Here is a 10,931-nt window from a genome sequence, read left to right on the forward strand (position 1 = left end):
TCATCCAGACACAAGCACAGGTCCCCACTTAGAGGAATACACTCAAATGTTTACCAAATATATATAATATATGTAAACAAAACATAATACAGTGCATAACAGAGAATTGATTTACAAGGGGAAAAAATATAATCTTCCAAAACTAACTATACAGCCAGGGCCAGGACAAAAACAAGTAATCTCATTCCAAGACAAAGACAGAAATCAAGTTGGAAAACAGATATAGGGGGATAGAAAACGCAGTAAGTATGTATCTCCCTGCCCACTATGGGAGGTCAGGAACCCCGCCCAGGATGCCAGGACTAACTGAAGACTTAATGTCAATCCAGATCAAGGAAAGACTAGAGCAACATGGAAAGTGAAAACAGGCATGGAGAAGAGAAGACCCAGCAAGTGACCTCTCTATCCACCATGGGAGAACACTTTAGCACCAGCAAAATGGAAGAGGGAAGGAAAGGATGGGTTTATTTCAGTTCAAAGAAACATAAAAAAGGATCCAGTCAAATGGATGCAAAAAAAATATCAATATAAATAAATAAATGTACAACACACAAGCAAAAGTTCAAATGTATTTTATTCATCAAATATTGTACATTAAAAAGTGAAACATGAAAAAAGAAGGTTGAACAGGCAAAAGGACATACAAAAGCTTCTCACGAACTATTTTTTGTTTGTTTTTAAGGGTTTGCAACACATTAAGGTCATATCAGCGCAGGTGAAAAGAAAGAGAATGTAAGAGTAAAAAGTTCTAAAATTACAATTAAAGCACCCGAGAAAAGGTAAGACAAATGGGAATTGGTTCAAATAGAAAACAGATGTAGATTCCAAGAGCACACTATCAAAGTACTAAGTTTGAGATCACCAAAAGTCTCATCCATACACAAACACAGGTCCCCAATATTAGGAATGCACTCAAATGTTTACAAATTATTAGACGTAAATAAAACATAATACAGTGTATAACAGAGAGATGGGTTACAAGACAAAAGACACATCATCTCCCAAAACTAACTATACATTTGACTGTTTCCCTCCCAGCCAGGATCAGAACAACACCAATTAAGCTCATCCAAAAACAAAAGCATGTTGGAAAACAGATATAGGGGGATAGAGGACACAGTAAGTACCTCCCTGCCCAATATGGATACTTGGCAGGTAGGCTAAAATTAGAAATGTAAAATTCCCAATTAAACACCATTGTTTGTTTTTGTTTTTAAGGGTTTTATGGCGCTTGCAACAAATTAAGGTCATATCAGCACCAGTAAAAAAGAAAGAAAATGGGAAAGTAAAAAGTTATAGAATTACAATAAAGCATTCGAGAAAAGGGAAGAAAAAGGGGAAGTGGTTAAAAAAAGAAACCGGTGTAGATTCCAAAAGCACACTATCAAAGTACTTAGTTTGAGATCAGTAAAAGTCTCATCCAGACACAAGCACAGGTCCCAACTAAGAGGAATACACTCAAATGTTTACCAATCATATAACATAATGTGTAAACTAAACATAATACAATGCATAACAACAGAGAGATGATTTACAAGGAAAAAAATATCATCTCCCAAAACTATAACTATACATTCGACTGTTTCCCTCTCAGCCAAGGACTCTGACCAAGGTCAGGACAAAACCAAACAATCTCATTCCAAGAATAAGACAGAAAGCAATTGGAAAACAGATAAGAGGGGATAAAAGACACAGCAAGTACCTCCCTGCCCGCTATGGGAGGTAGGAACCCCACCCAGAAACACCATTGTAACCTGTGGTAGTAATGCTGTATAAATTAGTAACACGGTACAACCACGAATGTACATCTACAAACTAAACCATGAAAGATCATTACTAAGAAAAGGGTTGCTGAATAGACTCACATGCGCCTCTCAATAAAAAACAATTTATATTTCTAATTGAACACAAACATTTTCAATAATTTTGTCAGGCACTCCCAACATCGACAATTTTCTCAGTAATCTTTGACAGCTCTAAGTCTATAGTATTTTCAATTTCACATTCATGTTTGTCCAAAATTATACTACACATTTATGAATAGCTGTGTGAAGAATAATATGGGATTGTCAAAGAATTCAAGATTTTCAATTGAAAGCACACGAGATAAAGTCAGACAATTTTGCTGTTAAGGGTTTTATGCCACTTTCAACACATTTAGCATGGGTCAAAGTTAGGTCATTTCAGCGCCAGTATAAATGAAGAAAATGGGAGAGCAAAAAAAGTTCTAGAATGACAATTAAAGTACCCAGGAGAAGGTAAGACAAAGGAGATTGGTTCAAACAGGAAACAGATGTATATTCCAAGAGCACATTATCAAAGTACTTAGTTTGAGATCACCTAAAAGTCTCATCCAGACACCAGCACAGGTTCCCACTCTAATAGGAATACACTCAAAATGTTTTACAAATCATATATATAACATAAAGACAACATAATACAGTTATAACAGAGAGATGATTTACAATGAAAAAAAAAATCATCTCCTAAAACTAACTATACATTTGACTGTTTCCCCTCTCAGCCAGGGCACCCGGCCAGGACGAGGACAAAACCAAGTAATCTCATTCCAAGACAAAGACAGAAAGCAAGTTGGAAAACAGATACAGGGGGATAGAATTTATTTTTTAAATGAGCTTTTATATAGAGCAATATCCACTAATGTGCTAAAAGCACTTTACAAGAAGACACAGTAAGACCTCCCTGCCCACTATGAATAGTTCAGTGTTGTATACAATGGAGATCCAAAAGATTTTTTAAAAATGCGTACAAAGTTGCAAAATCGAAAATAGAGCACTAAATTTGATAATAGGCAAATAGACCATACCAGTGTTGTATTAATAGATAATTTAAATTTACTCTTTATAGACACTATAAATAGTATCCACTTTTAAATCTAATATAACCCAACCAGATAATACTATACTGAACTCCCGATATGAACGTCCAGGTCAACAAACTGATTAAAGTGTTTAAGAACACTATAAAAAATAAATGCGTAAATGCCAGAGCAAAAATGCATAAGACTACACATCTTTTCCTTTTTACTGGCGCTGAAATAACCTTGACTTGGAACCATGCTAAATGTGTCGCAAGTGACGTAAAATCCTTAAAAGGTAATTATCACTAAATTGTAAAAAATGTCAAAGAATAATTATAACATATACAGCCCAAGCCAATAATTGGAACGCCATATTTTCAGAAGTCGCTTAATTCCAGGTGATCAAATATATACCGAGCCATATTGACACGAGCAAAAATGGAATTTTTTTGTTTGTTTATTGCTTTAGGTCTCTTCCAACACAAATGAAGTTATATGAGAGACCGCTGAAACAAAAAAACAAGCAATCTAACAAAAATAGTACAAATGTAAATCAAAATCATAACCTAAAGATATAAGCTAAACCAGAGACGCCAACTTTAAATTTGGCTCACAGGAGTTTCAGACACCACTCGTAGGAATTTCAATGCCGAAAGAGGAATTTCCGCACACAAGAAAAAGAAATTCGAATGGTATTTGATATTGTGTTTACATATTATATAGTTCTAAATAGATAACATTAGAATTACATAATGATACATAAACACAATGCCAAATACAATCCCAAAGTTTCCTTATTTCAAATGAAGTAAAGGGCCAAAACCTAATGGTAGAGATTGTACTACTGGTGGTAATGTGGTGTTGGTGGTTGTAGTAATAGTAGTAGTGATGATGAAGATCTGATAGTGGTTGTAGTTGTAGTGGTAGTGATGATGATATGGTGGTGGTGGTGGTTGAAGTAGTAGTTGTGATGTGGTGGTGGTTGTAGTAGTGGTGGTAGTGTTGTTGATGTGGTGGTGATGGTGGTTGTAGTACAAATGGTAGTGATGATAATGTGGTGGTGGTGGTGGTTGTAGTAGTAGTAGTAGTGGTAATGATGATGTGGTGGTTGTAGTGGTAGTGATGATGTGGTCGTGGTGGTGGTTGTAGTAGTAGTGCTCATGATAATGATGTGGTGATGATGGTTGTAGTAGTAGTGGTAGTGATGATGATGATGAAGTGGTGGTTGTTGTAGTAGTAGTAGTAGTTGTAGTGATGATGATGCGGTGGTGATGGTGGTTGTAGTAGTAGTGGTAGTGATGATGATGTGGTGGTGGTGGTTGTAGTAACAGTGGTGGTGGTAGTGATGAAGATGAAGTGGTGGTGGTACTTATAGTAGTAGTGGTAGTGGTTGTAGTAGTAGTAGTAGCAGTGATGATGATGTGGTGGTGGTGGTTGCAATAGTAGTGGTAGTGATGATGTAATGGTGGTTGTAGTAGTAGTAGTAGTGGTAATGATGATGTGGCGGTGGTGGTTGTAGTAGTAGTGCTAGTGATGATGTGGTGGTGGTGGTTGTAGTAGTAGTGGTAGTTGCAGTGATGATGATATAGTGGTGGTGGTTGCAGTAGTAGTGGTAGTGATGATGTGGTGGTGGTGGTTGTAGTAGTGGTAATGATGATGTGGTGTTGGTGGTTGTAGTAGTAGTGGTAATGACGATGTAATGGTGTTGGTGGTGGTTGTAGTAGTAGTGGTAGTGATGATGATGTGGTGGTGGTGGTTGTAGTATTAGAGGTCGTGATGATGTGGTAGTGGTGATTGTAGTAGTAGTGGTGGTGATGATGTGATGCTGGTGGTTGTAGTAGTAGTGGTATTGATGATGATGTGGTAGTGGTGGTTGCAGTAGTAGTGGTAGTGATGACGATTTGGTTGTAGTAGTTGTAGTGATGATGATGTGGTGGTGGTGGTGGTTGTAGTAGTACTGGTAGTGATGATGATGTGGTGGTGGTGGTTGTAATAGTGATAGTAGTTGTGGTAGTGGTAGTGATGATGATGTAGAGGTGGTGGTGGTTGTAGTACTGATGATGATGTGGTGGTGGTGGTGGTTGCAGTAGTAGTGGTAGTGATGATGGTTGTAATACTAGAGGCAGTGATGAAGATTTGGTGATTGGGGGGGGGGGGGAAGGTATCCTTGTAACAAATTGACCTCACCGGAATTTGACAGAAGTTGCCCGGAGCCCGGAATTTTTTGCTCCAGACCGGAGTTTTTTCCGGTGAAACCGGAGTTTTGGCATCACTGCTAAACTATAAATAACTAAGAACAAACAGGCAGAAGATTTACAGAAAAAAAAAATATCCCCTGTCAAAAATACAATCACAAACCAAAGAAGCAGGATAGGCAGTAAAGAGAAGAAGAAACGACATCACTATCGGATCGTACACCCATGCGAACATCATAGGTATATGATTCAAGGGTGATGCTCCCATCCAACCACCCGCAAATGGAATTTTCTCATAACTTCACCAAGCGAAAGAAAGTACATTAACTAACAATGACATTTGAGTCTATCACCGCCCATTACCTGTTATATAGTTAATGAAAGCTCATGTAATGACACAATTGTTTCTGTTGAAGAGGAATTTTTATGTTTTCAAGGGTTTACGGCGCTTGAAAAACACATTTAGGTCATATCAGCGCCAGTAAAAAGGATGAACATTGGATAATAAAAACATTCTAGATGTACAATTCAAAGGACTTAAGGAAAAAGTATGACAAAGGGAAAGGGTTCAAATAGGGAACAGATGTAGATTCCAAGAGCACACTATCTCAGTACTTTGAGATTCTAAATGTTTCACTGCACACCAGCATAAGATGGCACTAAGAGGAATACACTCAAATGTGTGCAAACCATATGTTTAAATTAAAACTAAATAATCTCATTCCAAGACAAAGACAGAATGCAATTGGAAAACAGGGGCATAGAAGACGCAGCAAATACCTCCCTGCCCACTATGGGAGGTCAGGAACCCCACCCAGACGATGAGGAATACAGCACTGATTAAAATGTGTTGTAATTTATTGTACAGGATTCATGCGTCTTTAAATCACCAAGCAGTACATCAACATGCCATATAAATTTGTGGTCATACTCACTCTCCCCCATTTTCCATCCCTACCAAAAACATAATGTCAAATGTCGAAAAAACAAACGAAAGACAAAATACATTAAAGATGCTATGAATTACAATATACACAGCTACTGTAATATAAACGATGTGTAGTTGTTGACATGTTCCAATTATGGAGGCCACTCACTGAGAGGGGTTAATGCTTTTCCAATTAAGCTGCTAGCACTGTCCTCCCATCTTTACAAATCCTGACCTCCTGCTGAGAACAAATGTTTTACAATTAAACTTGTTGAATTTCCAAAAGTTCCCAACTCCCGATGAAAACATCAAATCCAACAGAGTAACAAATTGTTCAATTGTCTATAAAAATAGCCAACGTCTAAATAAAAAACCAAGTTTTAAATCATTGTACTGTTCTACTGAGTTACAACAACACATGCTTTTAAAATCTCTTCTCTCCTTTCAGAATCAAGTCCTCAAAGCTTTTTATTGTGAAATGCTGATGAACAAGGAACTGACACAGGACTATGCTGGTGTTAGGTAACAACTCCTTGAGTCAACTTTGCACAATTCCATGTCCAAGATGATGGTTTTAACTTTGTACACAACATATAACGTTTTGATTGAATCACAAACTTCATCTACAGTACAGAACGAATCATCTCCTGTTAGTGTTGAAATTCAAATGAGTAAGCAGTGTTGAAAAACCTCTGATAACCCATGAAGCTCCTTATTCCTTCCATCAAAGATGGTTGTCCACTCATGACCACACTATATGTGGCATTCTTGTGATCTATATTTTTCTGAGCAGGAACAGCTCGCTGTTCATCAGTAAAATGTCTGGTACTAGGATAGGGACAAGCATCTGAGGAAAAAAAAAATGGCAATAGGTTAATAACGAAAGTAATCTAGAGAAATCAGCATTTATTCATGAATAACCAAGAGGTGACGATGTACAAATGGTGGTGTAAACAAGGCTTGGAAATATGGAGCCAAAGATCCCCCTAGATTGATAAGTGCTAAATAAATGAGCAGTCTATTAATCTATTGAGATTAATCCTGACTACTTTAGATTGGGACCACCAATCCATCATTCGAATTCTAGAAAAATACACCCATGACAAAAACAGATTAACTCAAATTTCAATCATTCTTGCCAAAGTGGAATAAAAAAGGCTTTACAGCTGAGATACCCTTGTTGAAACCCAAGCAGAGGAACACAAGATTACTTTGAAAATCTTCTGATAGGCTATCAATCCAAATCGAACACTGAATCATTGATCAATGCGTCAAAGAAATTTGATGAAAAACTCAAGCACCATGTGTAATAAAGCCCAGAATTTTTGTTTGTTTCAGTGCTGGTGGTGACAAAAAGTGAAAAAGTAGGAAAATGTTGAACGATTGCCCCATTTCTACTGCACTAAACCCCACTTTTAGAGCAATTGAGATGATAGACTATCATTGATACTCTAGCTAACTTCTGGAGAGTGGAAAACTGCACCTGTGTGTTCCACCACACATCAACTCTCACATTGTTTTGAGAAATTGTAATTTTAAAAAGGAGGAAATTCCTCCTCTAAACTACAAAACCGCAGATTTCCGCAGATCCGAGGAAAACCATTGGCACTCTTGTTTATAAATAGAAAATCGTCATACACATGCAGATGACACAACTTTTGGGACATTATTTCCAAGATGACTAAAGCACTCCCCAATAACAACGAAAACTATGGACTGCACTAGCACAACGCAAGTCCAGATATGATCTGTGAAGATGCACAGTCAGAAGTGCAGAAAATCACCTTTGTGCTTTATTATCTAAGTACATCAACAAACAATTAATTAAACAATATCTCTGCCATATGCCATTGGAATGAAACATACATCCATACACTATTTTATTTTAGCAGGCATTAGATGTCGCTCGATTAGAGCGATATATAGTTACCTGCTAGGCAGCGCTCAGAAATTATTCGTCCTGACTGCATCGACTTTCCCAAGTTTAGTGTTGTGACCATTTATTCATTGCTCATTTGCCTGAGAGTAACAATAATATAAAAATAAAAATGAGGATTTGTCAACTTTGAGAACCAATTATTGTTAAAAAAAATTATAATAAATAAATAAAAATACTAACAGATGAAACCATTGAGAGGAGTGTAATAGTAATATTCTTTAATACCTGCAACTTCGAACTCAGTCCCAGTGCATGCACCTCAAGCTCGTGCAACAGCAATAGAAAATTTAAAAAATTTAATAATAAATGCAAGATTTCAATGATCTTATAATATTAACTTCCGAAGCGTCACCCCGAAATAATACTGCTTCATTGAGATTGGTCACATTTTTTGGGGTCAGGTTATGTTAATGGGATTTCTACTCACTCAAATATCATGTCCAGGAAATGATTTTATAGTTAAAGCTGAATCATGGCCCTGACCCTTTAACCTTTAAGTTGCCCATCTTTGGTGCTGCCAGGCTGAACACGAACACCACTACAGATACTGGAATGCCATCTGAAATTTAGATTAATCAACATTAATAGTAATGTACAAAACTGAATGTTATAACATCTACAATATATATGCAGGATGCCTACATAAAATGTAAAAAGAGCAAAACACTAAACAAGGGACATTCGAGTTCAAAACCCTCCTTTACCTGGATACCTCTGTATAGAGCTTTTAGACTTGGTGTAGTCTCCTTCGCTCCTCCTCATCTATTAATGATTGGACCAATTTTTATAATTGAACTTGTTTCCTAGGGTGCTGCTTATCTCCAACTCTGCTTTGAATTTATTCAAATTTTTTGCTGATACTGTGGTTTCTTGCAGTTTATTCCAGTTATTTACAATTCTAGATGAAAAAAAGTTCCTTCTTTCATTTGTTTTAAAACGTTTTTTCAGCTTCTTGCTGTTTCCTCGTGTCTGAATGTTCTTGTTTGGTTTAAGGAATCCTGCCTCTACCCTGTCTATTCCCTTTACTATTTTATATGTTTGGATCATATCTCCCCTTCTTCTCCTGTAATCTAAGGTCGGGAGATTTAATTCTTTCAATCTCTCACAGTAGGTTTTTTCTTTCAACAGGCTTTGTCTCCCTCAAACTTCGGATACCATATGCAGCTTTGATCTAACCATAGTCTTGTAGATGGTAGTCATGTGTTTTGTTTTCAGATTCTTGAAATTTCTTTTCACTATTCCGAGTGTTTTACTAGCCTTAGATTGAACATCTTGAATTTGCTTCTTGAAGTTTAGCTTCCTATCAATAAATACTCCTAGGTCTTTTTCCCCATTGGATTTCTGCAGGGGTTTTTCTTTCATTATATAGTTTGCTTCTCTGTTGTTTTTTCCTAGGTGAAGAACTGCACATTTATCTACATTGAACTCCATCTGCCATATTTCGGACCATTCTTGAAGCTTTTTCAAATCTTGTTGTAAGGTGTTTCTTTCTTCTTCTGTATTAGCTACTCCATAGAGCTTAGTATCATCGGCAAAGATTTTACATTTAGATGATAGATTGTCTGGCAAGTCATTGATATAAATCAGGAAGAGAACTGGTCCCAGTACACTTCCTTGTGAAACTCCACTTGTTACCAGTCTCTCCGTTGATGCTGTTCCATTCACTATCACTTTTTGTCTTCTATCTTTGAGGAAATCTCTGACCCATTTGACTGTCTGATCATTAATTTGATACTGTTCCAATTTCCTGATTAGGCGCCAGTGTGGAACTTTGACAAATGCCTTTCTGAAGTCGAGGTATATGACATCTAAATTGTTGCCTAATTCCAGGTCTCTCGTCCAGTCATCCATTGTTTCAAGTAGGTTTGTTACTGTAGACCTTCCCGCCATGAAACCATGTTGATCTTTGCTGAATAGTTTGTTCTTGGTCATATGATCAACCAACTTTAGCCAATAACAGACAGTTAAAACATGAATACATGACGTAAAATCCAGTTAGACCACCAAAACAAAGATAATAGCACAGTGCCAGAATACAAAATCACTAAATAAAAAACGCATTCCAGTCAAAACCCATCATTCAAATTGTCATGCCTGCCCAGTGTGTAAGTCACATATAAAAGCAGGGTTCAAATTTTTTTCTGTACAGCCCACATATTTGTCAACGAGCACAGAATTACTGGCCAATCTAAAAATTATAAAACTATTTTTACAGATTCATATAAATATAATAATAGTAACTTGCAAACCTTCCTTAAATTAAGGGTAATTCAATCACCCGTTGAATCAAGTGATTTGAACCCGGGACCTTCCAGTTCAGGGTCAAACAACTTCACCACTACTCACTACACTACAGATCCATCTGACCTGTGGAGATATCCAATACAAATTATGTTATTAAGAAGAAATAGAAAAACAGAATCCACAAAAAGAACTGAATGTCACTTGTATTTTGTTGTTATTGTAAATGTCATTTGCAAATTAGCAGAAAAAACATGCAAAACTAATAATAATAATATTAGGTTTAGGTCGAGATCGGATTTTTAAAAGTTTTTTTAGTAAAGGTGCTTGGGTGTTTGTTTTTCCTAGTATTAGGGTTAAAGGTACTAGGTTATAGTTATATTTATTCTTAGGCAATTACAGACAGTTTAATACTTGAATAATTCACGTAAAAAAAGTTAGACTCCAAAACAAATAAATAGGCACAGTGCCTGAATACAAAATCACTAATAACAACGCATTTCCAGTCAAAACCCATCATTCATTTGTCATCCTGCCAAGGTGTAGGTTCAAATTTTTTTCTGTACAGCACATATTTTTGTCAACGAGCACAGAATTACAGCGCCAATCTAAAAAATTATAAAAACTATTTTTACAGTTTAATATAATAATAGTCACTTGCCAAACATTCTAAATTAAGGGTATTCAAATCCCGTTGAAATCAAGTGATTTGAACGTGACCTTCCAGTTCTTGGTCAAACAACTTCACCACTACACAACTACATACAGATCCATCTGACTGTGGAGATATCTAATACTAAATAATGT

The 10,931-nt window shown here is 36.5% G+C and overlaps 1 long non-coding RNA gene across 1 annotated transcript; it reads right to left on the reverse strand.

The window, feature by feature from the left end:
- Positions 1 to 556: 556 nt before the first annotated feature.
- LOC144961139 (uncharacterized) lies at positions 557 to 10,252 on the reverse strand. Its single transcript, XR_013643063.1, has 5 exons — positions 10,133 to 10,252; positions 8,311 to 8,442; positions 7,875 to 7,963; positions 5,095 to 6,791; positions 557 to 3,400 (listed from the first exon to the last, which is right to left on the reverse strand). It is a non-coding gene; the product is annotated as an uncharacterized LOC144961139 (long non-coding RNA).
- Between the last annotated feature and the right edge of the window lie 679 nt (positions 10,253 to 10,931).

This window comes from Berghia stephanieae, unplaced genomic scaffold, assembly GCF_034508935.2.
Source record: "Berghia stephanieae isolate SIO BIC M18660-M18661 unplaced genomic scaffold, UCSD_Bste_1.3 scaffold1529, whole genome shotgun sequence".
Lineage (NCBI taxonomy): Eukaryota > Metazoa > Mollusca > Gastropoda > Nudibranchia > Aeolidiidae > Berghia > Berghia stephanieae.